Here is a 24,942-nt window from a genome sequence, read left to right on the forward strand (position 1 = left end):
TCAGAGTTACATGGCAGGAGCTAGACATGTGCTTTTAAACATCCAGTCTACCATGGCCTAACATGAAATCGCTCTGCGTCTATTTTTATTTCTGGGGAAAAAAGTAACCATCCCACCCCAAAATAGAAAAATTGACTAGTGTTTCTATCATATACACTCATATTCCAGTCTACTTCAGGCAGAAGGGCTTGTACTCGGGTCTCAAATCTGAAGGCACCGAAACGCTAACTGATGCATTTTTTCCTGGGGAAAGAGGATCCTAATTTTCACCTGATACAAGTGACAAGATGACTCCAGAGGGACCAATAAAGACCGTGAGCAAAGACTAATGGGGTCTAAGTACTGAAGGTGTTTATAGATTAACCCTGACAGGAGGCAATATATCTCCTCCCAGGAGACCTCAATACAGTCAGCCGGGAGCGGGGTCTTTATTTATGAGCACAGTAGATTCCCCCCCCCCGAAATAAATCTAGTAATAACTTTAAGTGAAGCACTTGACTTAGCAGGAAGCGGAACATGCCCTGCAGACCATCTCATCCACACCGCTATGTGCACAGCCCGCATTGCTCCCCCTGCAGCTGATCTTGTGGGATCACAATGGACAAACAGTGCACGTCTATACAAAGCATTTTGTACTCTAAAACATGCAAGCTCCAAGACAGAGAAGACGGACGGGATGAGAAAGACCTCAGAGCTGGCTCATTTCTGGCTGCTTTATAGTGTGGCTTCTCACATCAAATTTCATTTGATGCCAATAGGTTAGAAAAGAACTTATATTGTATACCGTATAAAATATATTTATAATAGCTTTTAGTGCAACATGACTTTTTTTATGTGGGTGCTACAGATTCAAACTCAGACCCTCCTACTTGTACAATGAACATTCTTATTCACTGAGCCATTCTGAAGCTATATTGGTTTTGTTCTGGCCCCCGGTTTTGCTAGTAAACAACCCTGGACATCAGCCCCTATAGTGTGACTATTAGCCCGCAAAATGCAATGCCTGTCCCATCCAGTTCTGCAATTAAACCCACAGAGTGCACGCTTGGAGTGTATCTACTCCACGTGTGATGAACAACACACTGTGTTTTCAATCAGGGCCCAACTGCCTCCAGCCCCTGCCAACAGAACATTCTTAGGTTCCTCCCATGCAAGATCCTGTTAGGGTGTGCTTGGAAAACACAACCGAGATTTAATCCTATCGAAAGCGAAATACAAACAAAAGGTTAAATGTCCAAAATAATCACCCCACGTACTTCAAAGCTATTGGCAGAAGCAAATGGGCATGATCTACAGCACCCCAGAAGCACACTGCCTAGTAATGCTGTCCTGGGAAATCAGAGGCTCTGACTGAATGGGGAAAATGGCCAGGCTTTCTCTGACCCAACCGCAAATATTTCTCTATGACAAAATAAACTGAACAGCTAAAAACAAAAACAAAAAAGATGAATTGTGGAAAAGAAAATCTCTCATTTTATCCTCCATTTAACATGTTGCTTTTTCAAATGGGGAAAAGCATTGTAGCCATCAAAACGATGAGAAATTTTGTACCATTGTAACACTTGCCATCCTGGACAAAGGTGAGAAGGGACAACTGCCAGAGGCTAAGTCCTTTTTGTGGCTGAGATACTGTGCTGTCCACTCCAGACAGGAAACTGTGGGGTGTTGGCTTTATCCCCACTCTAGAGATGAGAAGGTTGAGGGTCCTGCAAAGGTCATACACCCTAAAAGGGGTGTATTCAGAATTTCAAGAACACTTTGACCCCGAGGGTATTTTTCAAAGCCGTTTGCCCGCCAACCTATGGCCACAAACCCGATTATTTCCAAATGTATCAATACACAGAACGACATGATCCGTGGACGTTCGCTGAACCGTTCTCAGGCGTCCCTTAAAATCGCTCTCTCGGCGTGGACTCTTACATTTTACCTGTGAACGTCTGCCTATCTTGGTCTGAAGAAAATTCATCAAATCCCAACGTCCCCTCCGTCCATACTAAAGAGAGACAACTGAAAAGTCAGCAGACTAATTCAACGGGACAGTCCTACCGTTTTCACCCTGAAAGATAATTGCTCACAACTGAATTCTCTCTAGCCCTCAAACTCCAATAATTCAAGCCAGATCAGCTCTCCTGCCAGACTCTATCAAAGGGCGGGGGCTTCCCGTCCCCTGCCAGATAATTACAGATTAGATACTGCCTCTTGCTAAGATTTCTCTCTTTTGCCTTCACCTCTTATAAAAGAAGAAACTTTAAAGATTAGGGTTTTTTTTTTCCCTTCTTCTTTTTTTTCCCTCTAAAGCTGGGTACACCAACTGGCATGGGCTGTATTAAAATCAGGAGAAAGCTCAGTCCAAAAGCCTTTCGGAAGGCAGGCGTTCTGGTTAGTATGCACCGACATGAAAGGCTTTCTTTTCATCCTATACAACTACAGTGTGTGGAAATTGCAGGGGGCTCATTGGCATAAATCTCGGCTGCGACCTCTGAGGTAAACTGGATTTACATTACTTTCTGACAAGAATTAAATGAAGGCCTTGTGGATATATGAACAGCCTTCTAGGCTGCAACAGATGGGCATGAATGTGTTCCCTAGGAAAACTATCAGTGACATCTGTGTCCTCCAAATTCTGGTGGTCTCAGCCAATTAACGGGGGGGGGGGGAGACTGCGGGGAGGTGGGGGGTTGGGAGGTCAGTGCACAGCCCCCAGCCAAAACCGAGGCAGAAGTGTTTGTGTTTGGAGATGGGATCAGGCTGGCCTGCAGCCGCGAGGTTAGCACTTCATAGTCGCCATCCGAGATGGGGAATGCGGCTTTACAAGCCATTTGTATACCGCAGTGAGGATAATATGATTTTTTTCTCATTTGACCGGAGGAGATGGTCCTCCCTTGCAGCTGATATCATATTTCAGTTCAATCTCTTTGAGGACGTGTTTACTTTTGTCTCCTCTGAGGCAGGCTGATGGGGCTGCTGGCTGCCAGCTTTGGTCGTTCATTTGCATGTCACAGAGCAGGTGAACTCTAAGGCAACACAGAGATCCTCCCCCTCCCCCCTCACACAAAAAAAGCGCCTCCTTAAACCCCACCACATCCCTCCTCCCTTGACCGATTTCTCAAGGAGAGCCAAATCAAGGTTTCCAGGTTAAATGACCGGCAAGAGAAATTACATCAGAGTCCTGTGACGTAGGGGTTGTTTATGAGACAGAGCTGTGGATGCTGAATCCTGCTGTCCCCACCGGGCAGACCTCAGAGGTCAGTTTCTGTCGGTGAGTGGGAGAGAGGACACGAGATAAACTCAAGAGAGTGATGGTTCCTCTTCAGCCCTTCTTTCTCCTTATCTTTGCATCTCAGTCTATCTGTCCAGAGCACACAGGGAAGGAGACTGGGCCTGGGGAGCTCAAGGAACTGGGGCTGTAGATAGGACACACTTTCCCTTGCCTGGTGTAAGCAGCAAATAGGTTCATTCATGTATTGTGAGCCCTGTGTCTTCTGACCCTGCAGTAACAACACGGCTTGCGATCACAAGTTTTCAAGTCTGAATTCCAGTTGTACCGTTGACCAGATGTGAGAAAGGGCCACATGACTTGGGTTCTATGAACCTCAGCTTCCTCATGGGTAAACCTGAGCTAACCATACTATCTCCCTCTCAATCAGGATGAATCGACATAACATGGAGTGCCTGGCATTGCTGAGAAAGCCGTGGGCATCCTGGTGCCTAGGAAGCACGGGTTCCCTGGTGCCAAACCAGCTTTTCAAAACAATGGTACTGTTATACTACAAGCATTTTGGGAAATCCAAAGAACTGATTTTTCAAAAGAAGCACTTCCCATTCTTTTGGAAGCCTAAGAACATGATTTGACAGCATGTGTTAAACATGTTTCAACATGCTTACAAATCAGGGACGTAACTTGGTAGCAGACATGAGCCCCTAGGTTTGGATTCCCAACACTGGGAGAAGAAATTACATATTTTCCTGAATGACTAAGACTTCTAAATTATGGCGTGCAAAAACGAATTTACTAACCACCAAAACTACCTAGGTATTCTGAAATCACGAGAAATAAGAGCACTCGGGACAAGAAAACTTGGATTAAGCTGTTTAAACTTTTCTTAATTGCGGGAATGAACACCAGCCGTTTGCTTAGTCCAAAATTGACTATTATATGTGATGTTTGAGAAGCGAATGGTTGATCGTGATACTTCTCATGGAAACTATTTTACCCTGCATTTCAGGTGTTGTTGAAAAGCACAGTGATTTCATGTATCCACATCTTGAAACAGCAAGAGCAGAAGGAATTGAAGAGCGGCAAAGCCTCCAGAAAGAGGGCCTGCTCCCCAGGTCAAAAGTGTTCCTACGCTGAAGCTTTTGTTCCCTCCCCTTCTGGTATTTTATTTTGAAAATGGTTTTTGTATGATGAAAAATTTAAATACACAGCCAAGTTCAAAGGATAATGGAGTCTAATTACCCTATGCAGAACACTTGTCGTACATGCTTATTTACATACGCATTCATGCGTGTGTATGGATTAGAACTATTTGAAAGCAAATTAAAGATGCCACAAAAAAAAAAAAAATTCTTCTTCAATCACCCAGACTATTTCTCCTACGAGCAATGACATTTTTGCGCATTAAAGTATTTTGTATTGATTCCTTGAGAACTTCACGCAGTGTTTTCGACTGTATCACCTCCTTGTATCACCTCCTTGCTCCTCCCACTGTCATCTCCCAGATCGGCCCTGGGCTCTTATTACTATAAAGGAAATTTTCACGTATAACCATAGAGATTTTTATCCTCTTGTTTTTCTGCTTTGTATAATCTTCCATCAATCCAATTATATGAACTTAATCAAGCTAACCCTCAGCCCAGGGGAAGATTGTTCCCTCAACAAAGAGGCCGTGCTATCCCTGCACAGTCCCTGTGAGCTGGCCTTCAAAATCGTGGGCACAATGGGGGCGGGGGGAGGGTGGGAGACGACCGTTGGCACCATTTTTGTATAGAATTTTTTTCCTTTATTGAGCTGCAATATCAAACGTCGTTTTGTCTTATTCTGTTGGTACCAATATCAGTGTGCGTTCGCAAGCAGCAGAGGGGCTCTGTTGCTCAGGGATTCAGCAGAGGCTCAAGGGGGGAACAAAAGCACCTGTTGTTCGGTTCTTAGAAGCGGCCAGTTGGCTGAAGCCCCCAACTCCTCCTTAGGCTCTTCCAACACTGCATCTCATACATCCTTACTGGATGTAAAAGGAGAATAATTGCGGAGAAGATCAATAAATTTAAAAGCTCTTTAAGGAAAGACATAATGAATTTGGTACAGCACATATTTTTAGATCAAAGTTGCCTTTGAAGTGACAGTGCCCTGATCCCTAAACTGCGGAAGGACTTCCTCTCTCAACCACAGTGCTTGTGGTCAAATAAAATGGAAGTTAAGGAAATTATCTTTATCTCAAAATGGCCAAAAGAAGCCATCACCTAGTGACAGCCTTGTCACAAGCGACAATTGGGGAGATTGTCAGGAAAAGGCCTAACAAGCAGAGGAGTGGGCTCACTGTTTGCACTAATCTGGCCATGCAGCCCCCCCATACAACCCCAGTCAGCTTGCTGTGTGAAACAGCTCAGGCTTTGTCAGAGCTAACACGGAGTGGAGAGCGCAGTCTTTCATGAATATGTATCACCGTCCCTCTGTGTCCACAGACAAACCCTTCAAAACTTCGATAAACGCACACGCACACGCACACACACACACACATGCATGCACGCCATTTCTAACCAACAAAAGTTAAGGAAACCTAAGCTCCTCAGTCAAGGGCAATGAGATGATGATAACTAGCAAAAGCTCACGCTCAGACTTTGAGCCACGGGCACTGGGTTCCATGTGTTTGCTGGTTCTCTCCTTCCCAGTCATTGAGATGAAGTCTTCAGGGGATTTTCAGTCTCTGGGAACCATGTGCATGGATGCAAGGATGCTGGGTGCAGCTACGTGGGTTGCAATCGCAGCCTTGCAATGAATTCACCTTGGCCATGCCAAAGAGGCTCTGAAACGGAAATACTAAGTTGGAACCAACTTATGTATCATCCCCTAAGCACACAGCAAGCTTAAAAACAAAACCAGCAAATCTCAAATCTGGAGGAGTGAAGACACGACCTGGGAAGTCATGAGGCAGTGCTTTCCAACATTGAGCAGAAGGACACTGTACTGGCAGAGTGAGAGAGAGAGAGAGAGAGAGAGAGAGAGAGAGAGAGAGAGAGAGAGAGAGAGAGAGAATATCACAAAAAAATTCTAAAGTGAAGTTACAGCAATGTATTTATTGCTTTCTACAAGGATCGAGTATTTTACATTCACCCCTGGGGGCAGAGAGACCTAGTAAAATTCTTTTTAAATGAGTGTGTATAAACAGCCTTTGATTTTCTGCTTACATTGGAGTTGAATTTAGCTTAAATATGAATGCACATATATTGAACTTCATCTTTTATCCAGGCAGATACACGAGGCAAAGAACTAGCCCTTCTGATAAGATGAAGTTTGGTTTCCCACTGTGGGAGGGACAAAGCTGATTTGGAAGGGATTTGATATTACGAAATGTTTGCCGTACACATTACCATCTCATTAGCATATTCAGCTCGACATGAAATCCAGCTTTGAATGCTCTCAGCACGCTGGGCTAATCCTCTTTAAAGAGCTACAGGCGATATTACATGTGGCCACAGCAGCAACCATGCCATCGCTGCCTCACTTTGAAGACCATGAACAGAGTCCTCTTGTGCGGCTGTCTGTACTGGCCTCATAAACCGCTGCTTTCTGTGCTGTGAGACCCTTCTGTTTGCTTCAAGGAGAATTACGAGGCCGAAATCCAGGTCGCATTCTGAAGGCTGTGCAGCACTTGAAGGGGAGATATTATGCTGCCTTCACTTTGCCCTAAGTGTCCATCTACACTCTTTTCAACTAAGATGAAAATGAACTAGATCCAAGTATTTGGGGTCCTTTGATTAGGATCAAGTGCTAACCACATGCTCTGAGTAGGGACTCTGTTCCCGAATAAGCAGGGGAGCCAGGCTCAGTGATGTCACCAGCCTTGCCCCTGGACTCTCACATGGGATAGCATTAAACTTGCTTGCAGTTTGTAGGTAGTCCGCTTTCCCACAAAGACAGGTGAACTGACCACATCCAGCGAAGCAGTAGTTAAATAATGCAGGGATTGAAAGTCAACACATGGGACACACTAGAAACTGTATAACATTGCAGAAAAAGTGTGCATGTGTGTGTTTGTGTGTGTGAGAGTGTTTGTGTTTCAGCTAAAGGTAAAGAAAGAAGGCTGGTAAGATGGATAAGCAAGAGGTGTTGGCTGCCAACCCTGAGGACCAGAGTGGAGGAAGAGAGCTGACTTTCACAAGATGTCCTCTGACCTCCACATGGGCACGGGCACACATACACACCACACACACACCCCACATACACACGCAGACACATTTACACACTCCACATATGCATACATACCACACACATAAACACAAACAGAACACTTACATGCTCCATATACATATACATTCTCACGCACAAACACACACACTCATACACCACACATATACATACACACCACACACACACACCACATACACACAGACACACTTACACACTCCACATACACATACATACCACACACACCCCACATACACACACAGACAACTTCCATACTCCACATACACATACATTCACACACACACACCCCACATACACACAGAGACACACTTACGCACTACACATACATACCACACATACACCACACACTCATACACAAACAAAATACTTACACACTCCACATACACTTACAGACCACACACATATACACAAACAGAACACTTACACACCCCACATACACATACATTCTCTCTCTCTCTCTCTCTCTCTCTCTCTCTCTCTCTCTCTCTCACCCACAAATACACTAAAGATGCTCTCTTAATCATTAGGCTCTATAAAAACAAGACATTCTATATACAAACAAGGCGGACTCTGCTTTCCTTACTTTCTGATAACTAACTTACAAATATATAATTGGTTATAAAGTTGTTAGCTTGCAATTTTGAAAATTACTGTGTAAAAACTGATATGATGGTCTGTTATAGTGATCAGTGATTTTGCTTGAGGCCCACCCAGTAAGTTCTACAACTGCAAAGCAAGTGGCCGTTCTATTTCCATGCCAAATGTTGAGTTTCTTTTCGTTTGATTACAAACCCTAACCCGCATCATCACTTTTGAGCAGGAAACTCGGAACTAGATTTTGTGCTCGGTTCCGAGCTTCTCTGACTTAGACAGTCCTCTATGAAACATCTTACCCTGGCGCTTTCATTCTTCCCCTTGGTTCGGTCCATCTGTGTCTTCCAGTGAGGGGAACTTGAAATGTTCTTCAAAGTGTATGCAGTTGAAAGCACATTTTTCAGTAGTATTCTTTCTTGAATGTGGCCATTTGCTTTATAAGGAAAGCATTCGGGACTAGGATGTGAGATAAGCCCTTGTACCCACTCCGCGGAGGTGACCCAGAAGCAGGTGACCGTTGATAATGATAAGATAGTTCCTTGACTCCACTTTACACCTTGAGAAATGCACCAGCATCTGGGCCTTGCGAGTGTGGAAACTTCCTCCCATGATGAGGCGTAAGCCTCCTTTCTAGTAGATGGAATTCACTCCCTGCAGCCAAGCTCACTTCTGTGAGGGTCAGGGAGAGGACCCCAAAGTCACTTTCCCTGCTGGGAGGTTCGCCTGAGTCTGAGCTGCTCAGACACTGTCAGCCCGTGTTGCCAAGGCAGATCCCACTCCCTCAGGTTCTCTACTGATGACGCAGTGTGCCAATTCCTTCTCGCTCACAGATAAGAAATGAACTCGAGCTGAGCATCTATTCATGAAAACTTACTGAGGAAATGGCCTTTGTAGGAACAAAATGCTAGGGGTAGTTATATTTAGGAATAATAAAAATGACATAAAATAGTTCACTAATCAAAATTGTTTTTAAAGTACATTATTATAGTGTTATCTGAATATAATAATATAATATAATATAAGCAACTAGTGAACTGTATTAAAATCAGTATTGTAGCAAGCTCAAAAGAAATTTCATGAGTCCACAAAGGAAAAAAATATCTGCCCATGTGTTTAAAAAGCATTATGATAGTTATGGGAAACTAAAATTTTATAATCAAGTCAGTTGGAAATTTCAGTAGCTTCTAGATATAATTCTATCATCTTTCAATACATTTCTGAACTAAACAATGTGACTAAACTAGACCCAGAAGAAAACTCATAGTTGCGTAGTCTCTAATGAGGAAAAAGCAGAGAAGTTAAAAATCAGCCTTTGCTGCAAAGCAGTGGAAAGAGAACCACAAGCTAAAACAGCCAGGCGCGTGAATGAACATGACCACAAAATAATGGCATAAAACAACAGAGAAATAAAATTACCATAGGCTGGAATGTAGCTCAGCTCGTGGAGTGCTATCTAGTATAGTATGCCGGAAAGTCTGGGACTGGCCCTGAATAAACAGGGTGAGGCAGCGCACAGCTGAAGTCGCCATACTCAGATTTAATGGCAGGAGAACCAAAGGCCCACAGTCATCCTTGGCTACATGGCATGGTCAAGGAAGGGCAGCCTAAGTCACACGAGAGCATGTTGGGCTAAAAAAAAAAAATACTATGAAAAAAGTCTAATCTAAAAAAAAAATCTATTAAAATCTCATGAAGTTTATGTATGTTTTCTAGGATAATTTTGATAGACTATGAAAATTGGTTGAAGAGAAATCCTGAGATCTAACGAAGAATTAGTTTGACATTTGGTTTTTTGCATACAATTTATTTTTATTTTATGTGCCTTGGTGTTTTGCCTGCATATACATCTGTTTGAGACTGTCAGGTTCCCTGGAACTGGAGTTACAGACAGGTGTGAGCTGCTATGTGGGCACCAGGAATTGAACCCGGGTCCTCTGGAAGAGAAGCCAGTGCTCTTAACCTCTGAGCCATCTCTCCAGCCCTTAGTTTGTCACTTGTTGAGATGCTGCCATGTTTTAAAAATGTGTTATTTTCAAAATATTTAGACCACACAAAGCTACAGAGAAACCCTGCCTCAGGAAAAAAAAAATTAAAAATCAGTTTGTCGTAAACGATCTTTCCAGAAGATCGTTCCAGAAGATGAACCCAATAGAAATGAAAACATGTGAATCCCAACGGTCACCCACAATTGCTCCCAGAGGCATCAATCACATTGACAAAGCAGCAGAACCCGAAGGCCTACTCACCAGGGACAGCTAAACAAAATGTGGACTATCCACAGCATGGAATACTACTCAGGAATGAAGAAAATCTTCCTGCGAAGTAGCGGATCTACTGGCAAACAAGCTCAATAAACACCAGAGGCTTTCTGAACTACCTTTCTTATACCTCCTAGGACCACCTGACCTGGGGTGGCACTGCCCACAGTGACCGGGTCTTCCCACATCAATCATCCTTCAAGAAAATGCCCCGTAGATTTGTCCACAGGCCAAAAAGAGGAAGGCATTTCTCACTCGAGGTTCCTTCTTCCCAGATGACTCTAGTTCATGTCAAGTTCATGGAAAACTAAGCAAAATAGTTTACATCAGCAGAAACTGTGGAGTAAATGTGGAAAGGGGTACTGAAGAACCACAGCAAAGAGGAACACTGGACCACTGTTGCTCTTGTTCAAACTTGCTAACTCCACGTCATCCACCTGAGGTTCTGCACTAGTGTGTGTATGTGTGTGTGTGCACGCCCGCGCATACGTGCACATGTGCACATGTGTATGTCCTGTTTCTGTGATAAAAATAACTCAACAAACGCCAAGTTGAGGGACAAAGAGTTGTTTGACTCACAGTTCAAGGTATAACCCATTGTGCTGAGGAAGTCAAGGCATCAGGAGTTGGAAGCTGCAGGCTACATTGCATGCACAACCAAGACCCAGGAAACAATGAATGCTTACCTTCTCCATTGATATATATAGTCCTGGGTGGGTCCTCTGCCCAGGGAATGGTCTTGCCTACAATTAAGATGGACTTTCCCACATCAATTAGTGTGATTGGGATAATCCTTGCCAAGTACGTCCAGAGGTCCTTAGGAGTCTGTCAAATTGGCAGTGAACGCTAAGCATCGCAGGTGTCGATGGTAGGTCATGCTGAACTCAGCAGTGACCCACACTTAATAAAGCCAAGATGCTAGAAATTTAACAGAATGTAAATTTAACAGAATTTTACACACGTAGGCTAAAGGATGTGGGAATGGACGCTTTTCAGAATGGGCTGCTTGCTTGGTCTGTTACTTATCCACTATAGCATCATTCCTTATAGCCCCACCACCATCATAAAGCAAGATGGCGGCTGGGCTTTTAAATCTGCGGATGAAAGTGAACGACACTGCTATTATGATACTCTGCAGCAGAGACTCTCTTTGGAATTAAGAGGCTATCAAAGACTATTTAACTAGTCTTCATTGAGTGTTTGCCATGGGCAGACACGGCAGTCCTGTACTCCATCAGTGTGTGTGTCCTTGTGTCCTCGAATGCTGCTGTTGTTTCATGCCAGATGCCCACTGTCTACTCGGGGCACTTCATGGGAGTGGTATGGACAGACACTGCTTCTATTTGTCAATCAATGTGTGTTTCTTATCATTCTTCTTGACCAACCCCTCTCTGGTCTGTCTTTCACTGATGGTATTTTCAAATCCAAGCCCAATCTTTTAAAAAACAACTTTAAAAATACCTATTTTATTTTAATTGGGGTATCTATGCGTGCGTCAGGGTGTATTTACAGGGTGAAGGTGCCTGTGGAAGCCACAGACATCAGATCTCCTGGAGCTGCGTAAAGTGGGGGCTGAGAACGGATGCTGGATCATCTATATGGTCGGTGAGTACATCTCTCACCCACTGAGCCATCTCTCCTGAACCCCAAATCCATCCTGATGTAACATCATTTCCAAGCTTTCTGGAAGGTTCTAATTTACCACATCATAGGTGAGCTGTGTCTTCATGATTTAAAAGCAATCTGCAAACCAAAACCGCTTCATCCTGAGAGCTAAGGATTCTGCTTTGAAGACATGGCACTGCCCTTTCCTTTAGGAAAGCAAGCAACCCTGAGGTCTCTGGAGACACAAGCTTTTCCCGGGAAACAGCCACCAAAATTCAGTTGTACCTTAGCTTCTTAAGAGCATAAAAATGAATGGATGATTAAACATTCCCTATTTATTGTTGTTGGTGGTTATTTATTTATTTAGAGACAAGGTTTCTCTGTGTAGCTCTGACTGCCCTGGAACTCGCTCTACTAGTCTAGGCTGGCCTTGAACTCAGAGATTCCGCTTCTGCAACCCAAGTGCTGGGATTAAAGACGTGGGCCACCATAAACGGCTCTTTTTTTTCTTTTTCTATTCCTTAGGAAAAAATATTGTCTCATGTGGGGTACATTGCTCCATAAGCAGTTGGCTTGTATTTCCTCTTCTAATCTGGTCTTCACCTCGCTCACTGTCTCAGCATCATCTCCAAGCACAAGGATTTCATCGTCCACAGAGTGTACATGCCAGACATAGGCAGAGAGTGAACGGGTGATTAAGACACTGATATGTGGACTCCAAACGCTCGCATTCATGGGGAGCCCAGGGTGTGGAGGTGATCATTACAGCCCTGTGATAAATGGCAGGGCAGAGAACCATGGAAGCCCAGAGATGTCCTTCCACCTGACCCACAAGCCAAGAGGTTCTTTGGAAACGGTGACCCTGATTCGTAATGCAGTAAAAGGTCACCCATCTATCATGTTGGGGGAGTTGCTGGCTTTTCACAGCTAAAAAGACCAACAAAACCTCTCAGACCACTGCATGAACAGGCAAAGTTTGGGAAGCCACACCGATTTCCCTCCACAAACCCACAAATAATGGCTTTGTGGCGTGAGATGGTAAAAATTCCATCTTACTCTGTGGTAGAATTTCTAAGAGAGAAAAACGTTTCTCAAGTAGAACAAATAGATTATGTGAGAGTGTTAAAGAGGTCTCTTAGGAGTCCTGAATGCCCGATGTGCCACTCGGGAAATCTCTGTCAGCCAGCAAAACGATGTCAATAAAGGATGGTAATTGGTCTCTAAAGGGTTACCGTGGGAAGAAGGAAGAACAAACACTCAACTGTGGCCACAAGCAAGCACCGGAGTGCATAATTATTTATCTAGACGGAAAGGTATAGGCACTGTGGGCACAGCCTGGATTTGGGTTATCGAGTACTGGTGTGTCCACATATTGCAGAGGCAGCGCTTCTGCACCACGCAGGGGCTGCTGGGAAAGGAGCCTACGGTCTCTGCACCGCGCACCTTTCCGTAGCCTCAGACTCTATAGGCAGACTCTCAGTGTGGACTCTCAGCCAGGGCCAACAAACCTTCCTAGCACCCCTCAACCGTGTGGCACAGAGTAAAACCACTTCCTCAGACAGATAAACAGTCTCTTCAGAGGTTTTTCTCTCATCCTAAGGAATCCTTTTGTCGTAAAACCACAATCAACCTTTATGAGGGTTTTTGTTTGTTTGTTTGGTTGGTTGCTTTTCAACATAAACCCCAGCTTTCTTTGGCCAGGCAGTCGCTATTTAGGGTTTCTATTGTCCAAGTTCGCCATCTGCAGGTCACACAGTTAACAAATCGCTCTTAAGGTCTCCAGAAGATGGAACCTCATAGTTTACACAGAGCTTCTTTAGCTGGAAAGTTTTGATCGATTGGTTGGTTGGTTGATTGATTTGTTGACAGCCATGACTGATGAGTGTTTGTCTTGTAGTTGCTGTCTTGTCAGACATTTATTGTGCCCCCTTTCATTCCCTACTGTTTAGTGAACCGTGTTAGGACGGCAATAGCGAGGAAGCATTCAACGTAAGCAGCAGCGCTATATTTCCACACTGAAAGCAATTTATTGACCTTTTCTTCTGACGAACAAATCTTCTTTGCATTAATGTCGGCATTACAAAAGCACTGACAACTTACATAATACTCCCCCACCCCCAGGAGTGACCTTGCAGCTTTTAGCACTGGGCTAAGAAATTACAGGCACTTAAGGTAAATGTGTGAAGTATTGTAACTCTCAGTTACTAGAGGTGTGGTGGCTTGACCAAGGCCATAGACCTAGTTCAAGAGTGTGCAACCTCCTAGTTGCCTTCAAGCATTTTGTTTTTCTATTATTCAACCTATGATGATTGTTTATGACCTCTCTTTTATAAGTTTACCTATAGTCCTCTCTTTTATAAGTTTACCTATAGTCCTCTCTTTTATAAGTTTACCTATAGTCCTCTCTTTTATAAGTTTGCCTATGTCCTCCAGGGCAGGGGTGCTGGTCTATTGCTTGGTGGGAAGGGGAAAAAAAAGACTCTTCTCTTCCAGCTCCTGCACAAGAATGGAGTCTAGAGGCAGAACCTGCACAGGAGTCCCCTGCACTAGCACAAACACAGCCCGTTGGTATTCCAGAAGCCTAATGTAGGCCTGCCCTGCTCTCCTCTCCAGAGCGCAGGTTGGCAAATCCCTCCCAACCGGGCCTGATCCTTCCTGTAAGCACTAACCGATGCCGTGTGCCACCAACAGTGCCTGGATTGTTGTGGACAGAGGCTCTTTCTGCAATGTACCCTCACATTAGGACCGGGTTTACATTTTTTTCAGAGGCTGCCTTTAAAGGCAGCTGCTGGGTTTTCCTTTTGAATATAATCCCTTTATTTCAGTTGTATTTTAAAATGTGCACTTTTCTCTATCTCAAAAATCGAAGATTCCCAATGGTAAAGGAGAGGTGTGTCCACTTCTGTAATTCAGTGATTTCTGGACAGCTCACTACAATTTCTGGTTTCCAAGAGGGTACGTACCTGTGTCCCTGGAAACCAGGAGATTTGTGGGACCATGTCTCATGGGGTTGTTCCCAAGTTAGGATATTCTTAGGTTTAATTTGATTGTGGGAACTAGATGCACCCGACTAGTTTTGGTCTAGACAGGGTTTGCTGGACAGACACAAGCATGTCTCTTAGAAAGAAGGACAGAAAGTCATCTTTGAGGGGGGAGTAAAACCAGGAAAAGGAAGCTCTTAGAGCAGCTGTCCGTGACAGTCTTTCCCTGTGCCTCACAGGGCCTACTAAGTGCCAGGCACCATGTTAGTTGGTAAGGAAACAGAGGTGAAACCAGCAAGCATTTCTGGGTATCCCTTTCCAACCATGCTTCTGATCAGGTCTGCTGACATGACCCCTCCCTGAATCATGCCCTCAACGGTGACTCAGCCACGGCATCCTTAACTCAGACAAAATCTTAGAAGGGCATGGTTTCGACAACTCCTAGAGTTAGCTGTCCATCCCTGTTCAATCAGAAATGGCAACCAAAGGCTGCTATTGCAGGTGGGCAGCATGGAACAATCCCAGTAGCAGGAAAGAGCACAGCAAACACTTGAAAATGGGATGTGGGGAGGAATGGCTTGATTATCGACTGGTGTGGGAGAGTACAGCTTGCTGGGAGTAGAGTCACCTCTGGGCAGGTGGTCCTGGGTACTATAAGAAGATAGACTTAGCAAGCAACAGGGAGCAAGCCAGGAGTCAATGTTCCTCCATGGTCTCTACCTCCTCAGTTCCTGCTTCCAGGTTCTACCTTGAGTCCCCGCCCTGACGTCCCTTTATGATGGACTGATGTGTAAGCTAAATAAACCCTTTTCTCCCCAAGTTGCTTTTGATCCTTGTGTTTGTCACAACAACAGAAACCAAACTAGGACAGAAATAAAAAAACAAGTGTCAACTTTATTGGCATAAGGGACTTTTATTTTTTTTTTTATTTTTTTTTAAATATTTATTTATTTACTTATTATGTATACAACATTCTGTCTGTGTGTATGCCTGCAGGCCAGAAGAGGGCACCAGACCCCATTACAGATGGTTGTGAGCCACCATGTGGTTGCTGGGAATTGAACTCAGGACCTTTGGAAGAGCAGGCAATGCTCTTAACCTTTGAGCCATCTCTCCAGCCCCCGTAAGGGACTTTTAAAAACGTGTTTTTATCTTCCACTTTGTAGTCTGCCTACTATAAATTCTGCGCTCTTCAAAAACACTAATTCTTTTCTGCTCTATTTTGTTTCAAGAACACCAATTCTTTTCTTTTTGACTTTTCAGACAGGGTTTCTCTGTGTAACCCTGGCTGTTCCAGAACTCGATCCATAGACCAGATTGATCTCAAACTCACAGAGATCCATCTGTCTCTGCCTCCTAGGTGTTGGTATTAAAGGTGTGTGCCCAGTCAAGACAAAACAACAGCCTACAGAATGGGAAAAGATCTTCACCAGCCCCACATCAGACAGAGGTCTGATCTCCAAAATATACAAAGAACTCAAGAAATTAGTCATCAAAAGAAAATATAATACAATAAAAAAATGGAGTACAGACCTAAACAGAAAACTCTCAACAGAGGAATCTAAAATGGCTGAAAGACACTTAAAGAAATGCTCAATATCCTTAGTCATCAGAGAAATGCAAATCAAAACAACTCTGAGAGTCCATATTACAACTGCAAGAATGATCAAGATCAAAAACACTTATGACAACTTATGCTGGAGAGATTGTGGGGTAAAGGGAACACTCCTTCATTGCTGGTGGTAGTGTTAGCTGGTACAGCTCCTTTGGATGTCAGGGTGGCGATTTCTCAGAAAATTAGGAAACAACCTCCCTCGAGACACAGCAATAACACTTTTGGGTATATATCCAAAGGATCCTCAACCATGCTACAAGGGTATGTACTCAACTATGCTCACAGCAGCATTATTTGTCATAGCCAGAACCTGGAAACAACCTAAATGCCCCTTGACCAAAAAATGGATAATTAAAATGTGGTTTATTTACACAATGGAGTACTACACAGCAGAAAAATAACGACATCTTGAAATTTGCAGGCAAATGGATAGAACTAGAAAACATCATTTTGAGTGCAGTAACCCAGACCCAGAAATACTATTATCATATGTACTCACTCATAAGTGTTTTTTAAAGACAAGGCAAAGAAAACCAGCCTACAAATCACAATCCCAGAGAACCTAGACAACAATGAGGACTCTAAGAGAGACATACATGGATCTAATCTACATGGGATGAAGAAAAAGACAAGATCTCTGGAGTAAATTGGGAGCATGGGGACCATGGGAGAGAGTAGAAGGAGAGGGAAGAGGCAGGGAAGGGAGCAGAAAAAAACGTACAGCTCAATAAAAATCAATTAAAAAAATAATAAAGGCATGTGCCACCACTGCCCAGCAAGAACACCAATTCTTAAAAATAAAAGTCTATGACAACTTTCTTCCACCAATGTAAGTTAATGAAAATTTTCTGAGCACTTGCTGTGTGCCCGGGTCTGGAGTGGTTCCAAGGATGAAAAAGGCATGAGAACTTTCAGGGTTCAACATTCAAAACAAATATCAAGACTTCTGTGATCACAAATGGTTGAACGTCTCTTTGAGGAAGGAGGGATTTCATTACATGAGGCTTTGTTCAGAAGACCAGTGGAGGGGTTGGAGATATGGCTCAAGGTTAAGAGTATTGCCTGCTCTTCCAAAGGTCCTGAGTTCAATTCCCAGTAACCACATGGTGACTCACAACCATCTGTAATGGGGTCTGGGGCCGTCTTCTGGCCTGCAGGCATACACACAAACAGAATATTGTATACATAATAAATAAAATAATTTTTTTTAAAAAAAGAAGACCAGTGGAGGCTATACGTAGAGGCTATACATAGAAGGGCAGGAAGATGCCAGTGAGTGATGGGTGGCAGGCTGGATCTGAGGAGCAGAGAGTCAGTGTGGAAAAGTGCATGCCGGACTGAGGAAGTGGGGGCGGGGTTGCAGCAAGGCAGAGGTGTGAGTTCTGCAGACCATATCAGCTGTCCTGAGTTCAGGCTTGGTCTATGCAGGATGCTGCAGACCGTGTCAACTGTCCTGAGTTTAGGCTTGGTCCGTTGGAAGTTCCCACAGCAGCCTGAAGACTGATGAAGTGCTTCACAGAAGGCGGGCAATTGTGAAGGAAACTCATGAGAGATTCGAACTAGAGATATTTGGGGGCCATTCACATGGGGAAGACACCTGTGTGTTCAGGGCAGGCAAAGATAACTGTGAACTGCTGGGGAATGCAGCCCAGATGTTGCACACTTGAATAGCAAGCACACAGTCCTAAATTCAACTGGTGTGGGGGCAGGGAGGATATAAACTATGAAAGGGAGTCAGATTTTGAGAGGATGACTTTACTCAGAGCCCAGATAGCATGAAAGCAGACTAAAAAACAAGATCTAGAAACTAGAAATACTAAACCAGGCGGCAGTGGTGCACGCCTTTAATCCCAGCACTCGGGAGGCAGAGGCAGGCAGATCTTTGTGGGTTTGAGGCCAGCCTGGTCTATAAGAGCGAGTTCCAGGATAGGCTCCAAAGCTACAGAGAAACCCTGTCTCAAAAAACAGAAGAAGAAGAAGAAGAAGAAGAAGAAGAAGAAGAAGAAGAAGAAGAAGAAGAAGAAGAAGAAGAAGAAGAAGAAGAAGAAGAAGAAGAAGAGGAGAAGAAGAAACTGAAAATACTAGAATCCTCAAAGTGCAGGAGTCAGGACTCCATGCACAGCAGAAGTGCTATAGAAGTCCAGGGAGAGGTAAGAAGCTCTTGTTGATCTAATGAGTAGCTATTTCCCTGAAAGGCAGACTGGAAGAGGCTGACGGGTGAATGTTAGGAGATAAAAGGGGTATATGCACATGCACTATTTTTAGAAGCACTTCTGTTAAGAGGAGAAGGAGGAGGGAGCAGTTAACAGTCTCAAGAGAAATGAATTTTTCCTAAGAATTATCCTGTGGACCAATATCTGGCTAACAGCTAAGGAAAAGATGTCAGAAGCAAAAATAAAGCCAAAACAGAAGAGGGAATTTGAACAATGAGAAGACTCATAAAAGGGGTAGAAGAAACGTTTGAGAAAAGTAGAGTAGGCTTGGGCACAAAGCAGACCGTGTTTCCCCAAGGCACAGTGCTGGATACATAGACTGACAATTTCCAGGCAAGCCAAGGTTCTTCCTGGAAAACCAGGTCCCCTAAACTGTGGAGAGGGAAATCTGGGTTTCAGGAAGCAGGAGTAAGAAGCTAGATTTGGAGTTGAAATGGGTCCTTGGAGACAGAGCAGGGGGTGTGATGTAGCCAACTGAAGCTCATCCAGAACCAGTCAGAGCCAGCTGGGGACTGTCTCGGATTTAACCCCAAGTGCTCTGTCAATCTCTGCCCAGGAAACGATGCAATAGAAAACAAAGGAACAGACTAAGGAGCATGTAAAAACACAAGTAGCTTAGGTGACAAACAAAATGTAGCCAGACCCAGCAGACTGGGAATTGGGGAGGGTAGAGATGCCTGCAAAGACGAGGGATGGGAGACTTTGGAGGGGTGGGGGGCTTGGGACCAGAGACCTTTGAGATGAGTGGTCCAAGGAAAGCTTTTCCAGCTTCTGTTATGTTAGCTGATGGCAGACTCATAGTTGAACCATACAGACGTTCAGGGAAGCTTGGGGTATCCTATGGCTTTGTAAATTGGCAAAGTTGTTGCAACAATTACTCAATACCTCCGATTTTCAGGAAGCTGTAAATTTGGCCTTCTTCATTTTCTTTACAGTTAAAATGAGAAAAAAAAAACCCACAACATATTGTTGTTAATGGGCCTTAAAATCAACAGCTGGGAATTGCACTACCTTGACTGTAATCTTAGCAGTCAGGAGTTGGAAGCAGGGGTCAGGAGTCCAGTCCTTCCAAAATTAATTTAAAACAAGTTCTCCTTTCCATTTCGGTTCCCGTTTCATGTCAACTCTGGTTTGGAGATGTTATGTAGACCGATTTCCTTTTTTTCTCTCTCTCTCTTTAAAAAAATTTCTCTCAATTGTTAACTAGCAAATTATTCAGTTTTATGAAGTATCTTTCTTCCCCACAATAACATAATACTCGAAGCCAGCTAAGAATAATCTGTCTTGTGTCCTTCTGTGGACCTAATGCTACTATTTCTTAAGATCAGTATCAATCTCTAGATCTTCTGCGAAAAGCCCTCCATTGCTGTTCAGTGTTTACAGAAGTTGTGTGAGCTCCATCTGGGAAGGCACTGCTGGTTGCCTACTCTGCACTTTTTTTCTGTTGATACAATGGGAAATGGACACCAGCAATGTTCCAAGAAAATAAGCTGCTTTTTTGTTAATTTTCAACTATTATAGCTTTTCTATATAGGCCCAGCACAAAACAAAAGGCTTAATTCTAAATCATTCTCTAACATTTCTCTACAAAGAAGAGCAAGTTTTTCAGAATACCTCTTAGTATCAACCCTCATCAGTATTAACAGAAATCTCCCCAAATGTCACCTCGTCACACTATGGTATTTCATAAGATTTTCTGAAATGTTAGCGAACGTGTTTCTGGAATTGAAGATGAGCTAGTTTGGAGCGCTAACCAGGATGTTGGCACCAGCTCTTTATGCCTCACCATGGCCCCTGGTCCACCTGTTTTAAAGTTATCTTCAGAGCTGCCTAAATCCGTTCTTCTTGGAGTATCCCTGCTGCCCTCTTCTGGTGGACTACACCAGCATCGATGCACTTGAACTTCCTGTTTATTTTACTTATTAATGAAGGCAAATGGAGCACTCTAAAGAGGAAAAAGTCTCAGGTGTTTCAAGGCATGTGATGAGCCAGAGAAAAACTTCTAGGGCATTAAAATAGTCGTGTATATTGTTAGCCCGATCGATAATCTTTTTGAGCTTCATTTTAGTAACAATGTCCAAATTTCATCTCGGAAAACAGCTTACTGATCAGTTGTCTCACAAATCCATAGAACTTCAGTGTGGGGGTGACAAAGGCTACATCTACGCTATCTATGGAGAGAGAATTTGCTACCAAATCTGTGGATAGAATAGCAAGGAATGCTTAAATGTCTTGGGTGTGTGTGAGAGGGGGTGTAAGTGAGGGGGTCTATTACATGGATATTTCAGGATGGCTGAATATGTAAAGTGAACACCAGCAAGGCAAAGAGCCTTCCAGGGATCTTCCACGTGATGAAACTCAAGGATGCTTCTGACCATGAACCTGCTCCAAGGCCCTTGTTTCTGCTCTTTCCCTCTCCTTGTCCTTAGCACATCTGGAAGCTGATGAGGGGTGGCCAACTGTGCCTTAAAAACGTGGTTTTGCTTTCCTGTCCTCTCCATGTCTCCCATGCTAGGCTCAGTCTATCTCCAGTTTGAACTTGTCTTTGAGTCTTGCTACTAATCACTGAGTCACCTTCAGTGAGATATTCAGGCTTTCGGAAATGACCTTTAGTTTCATCAATCTGCAATTTTTTAAAATTTAGCCATTTATTTTGTGGCACTGAGGACTGAATCTTAGCAACATGCTTGCTAGGCAAGCCCCCTGGTCCTGAGCCTAGTTTCACCAGCGTCTAAATGAGGCTCACATCACTGTTATAAGTAAATAAATCCCAGAATTGTAGTTACTGAAACTTAACATAGGTCTATATTTCAATCTTTCATTTTCCCTACTTACTAGAAATGCTGTATTCTAAAACTGACATTATCAGTCAGGTTTTCTTCATAAAGTATCTAAAGCATGCAAAACGTGATTTGAGAAAAAATATTTACAAGTTTTTGTTGTACTTCTATTTGTAGACTGCCCTGTACCTAACCACTGAAATAATGCGTCTGTATTGTTTTCAATGACATAAACATGTAGTAAGTAACAAAATTAAATACAAATTTATTCATCAAGGGTGGCAGCAACTATTTTTGTTTAAATAGAATGGAAGGGGAGAAAGGATGAACTAGAACAAATTATAATGATGCACATGTGTAAAAACCCATTGTTTTGTATGTTAAATTAAAACCATTAAAAAAGTATTGAAGACCACCGGCAATTTTTTGAAATTAAAAAAAGTCCAATAAAACACTCAGATAGAAAGTGAAGTATCCTTGACTGGACAGCTTAAACAATATTTTGAAAGAAGAATAAAGGTAGAAGACTCAAACCTCCTCATTTTAAAACTCGCTACAGAAACAACAGTCTGGAACTCTTGTTCCAGAGGTTTTTTTTTTTTTCCTGGCTTCCTGGGGCACCTGCATGCACTTGATACATAGTCATACATGTGAGCAAAACATTTGTACACATCAAATAAGAAAATAAATAAGCAAAACTTACCACAAAGCTATAGCAATCAAAAGCCACACCATACATCTATTGAGACCAATGAGAGACTGCAGCATGCACCACCTTATTTGTGGTCAAATGATTTCAGCAAGAGTGATGCAAGCATTTCATGAGGAAAAGTACAATTCTTTTTCTGTAAATGATACTGGGAAAACTGGATGTTCACAAAGCAAAAGAATGAAGTTTGAACTTTATCTGATGCAAAGATGACCTCAAAATGACTCAGAGGTTCAAATGTAAGAGCAAAAATTGTAAAACTCTTAGAAGAAAGCATAGACATCGAGCTTCATGACCTTGGACTTGGAAATAATTGCATGGATATGACGTCAAAAGCACAAGCAATAGACTAAGAAGATAAATTCAAGATTAGAATCATCTGTGTACCAAAAGATACTATCAACAGAATGCAGAGTTGCAAAATGGGAAAGATGTTTATAAATCATATCCGTGCTAAGGAGTTAATATCCATAATATATAAAGAGCACTTATTATTCAATAACATTTGAGAAACTACCTAATTTTAAAATACTGGGTAAGCCTTTAAATAGACATGGAAGCTACATAAAAGACCAGCAAGAACACAAAAAGATCCTCATTGCTTTGATTAACTAGAAAGATTAACTATCACAGGAATCCAAACCCAAACAATGAGATGCCATCTCCCATCCATTGGAATAGCCACTATTAGGAGAAAATCCCAAGTGTTGGGGAGGATGCAGAGAAACTGGAACCCTTGTATTCCTTAAGAAAAATAGAATTCCCATCTGTTCTAACCATCCCGTTTCTGCACATGCGCCCCAGAGAATTGAAAACAGTGTCTCAAAGACATACAATCATGCTCATAATAGTATTTGCAACGGCCAAAAGGTGAAAGCAACTTGTGCATCTGCTGATCAACAGATAGATAAACTTTGCATAAGCATACATGCATGAGCATGAAAAGGAAGGACACATGCTACAGCATGGATGGGCTTAGATGGCTCATAGGGAGTGAAAGACACAAACCACAAAAGGACCAAAGCTGTTCAAGTCTACTTCTCTGAGGTACTTTGAACCATCAGATTCATTGAGAAGTAGGATGGTGATGGCCAGGGGCTCAGAGGAGGGAAAATGAAAGATTAGCATAAGTGGAAATGGGGCTGAAGCTATAAGGGGTTCTGTGGGATGGTGTATTGTTTAATGACATCAAACTGTGTACTTAAAGTGGTTATGATGGCACATTGTATGCTATGCGGATCTCATGCAGGTTTCTCTGTCTAGCTCTGGCTGTCCTGGAACTCACTATGTAGATCAGGCTGGCCTCAGACTCACAGAGATCCTCCTGCCCATGCCTCTCTTGAGTGTTGGAATTAAAGACATACACCACCACACTTAGCCTATAACTACACATTTAAACACTGTGAGTTTGCTGACAACTTCTGATTTCCATCTCCAGTTCAAACCTTCAGAGGTATATTTTCTTTGGTATTTATTTTATTTTATTTGCGTCTGAGTATTTTGCCTGCATGCCTGTATGTGCATCTGAAGGTTTAAGATCCCCTGGAACGGATCGTTGTGAGCCACCACGAGGGTACTGGAAACGGAACTTGAGTCCTCCAGAAGAGCAGCTGGTGCTCCTAACCCCTTGCTATCTCTCTAGCCCCAGGCATGACATTCTGAACACATTCACTCCTGGAGGCATCAGTCAATGACCCCAAGCTTTTTGCTCTTGGCAGGGACCGTTCCTTCTCTAAGGCATAAATGCAAGCACCTGAAGGGGTACGCCCTGTGGAGAGAATTCAGAGTGTCCTCCTAGATGCTCTGCTGCTCACTCAGGCCACTTCTACTTCAGGAATGTGCAGTTCCCATCCAGAAAGGCTATTTCTTATCTACTGTTATTGGGGGAATAACTGAGTTGAGACACCGTGGAACTTCTGCAGTGTGTTGCATAAGAGTTAACCTTTTCCCCTCTCTTGTCTTTAGCTCTGACTTCTGTTTTCATATACTGTAGCTGCCTGGCAAAGAACACACTGAATGCTCCCAGATTTCTGAGAGGGGCTAAGTCATAACAATCTTGAAGAGTCATAATTATCTTTGTTTTTTTTTTTTAAGGCTATAGTTTTTCAAAACATTGTGTTCTTGGGCCAGAGAGATGACTCAGTGTGGTTAGGAGCACTTGCTGCTCTTGGAGAAGACTTATGTTCAGTTCCCAACACCCACATGATAGCTTAAAACTGTCCATAACTCCAGCTTTGGGGGATCCAGTGTCCTCTTCTGATGTCCTCCAGTACCAGACACACATGTGGAGCACATCCATATGTGTAGGCAAACATTCATACACATCACAATAAAATGAATCAAAGAAATTTTAAAAACAATATATTCTTATAAGTGCAAAAAGTGTTATCACAGAAAGTTTGGCATAAAAAATAAAATAACAATTAATTACAGTTCCATCAAGAAATAAAAATCAGAAATATTTTATATCCTCATTTCTCTGTATATCTATAATAATTATAATGTGGTTTTATACGGTATAAGCCTTTAAAGTTTGATGTGATACTCCTTGATTGAGGGTAACCAGGAAGCCTGATTTTTGTCTCTCAGTTAAAATGCATAAGTGTTTTTGGACATGATGCTTGGCGTTTGGTTGTTGCTTCTTCTCATTTGTAACTAAATCAGGGATGAATCTGGCATGTACCAGCTTCTGTTTTCTTTAGATTTTCTTTCAAACTTGTCATCCCCTCTCCCCCCCCCCCCCCCGCTTGGCCATCATCTC

At 43.0% G+C, this 24,942-nt stretch overlaps 1 protein-coding gene across 2 annotated transcripts in view; it reads right to left on the minus strand.

Moving 5' to 3' along the window:
- Positions 1-24,942, minus strand: part of Alpk1 (alpha kinase 1) — a 92,089-nt gene that overhangs the window by 62,938 nt on the left and 4,209 nt on the right. The window lies entirely within an intron of this gene.

Source organism: Chionomys nivalis, chromosome 18, assembly GCF_950005125.1.
Source record: "Chionomys nivalis chromosome 18, mChiNiv1.1, whole genome shotgun sequence".
NCBI lineage: Eukaryota > Metazoa > Chordata > Mammalia > Rodentia > Cricetidae > Chionomys > Chionomys nivalis.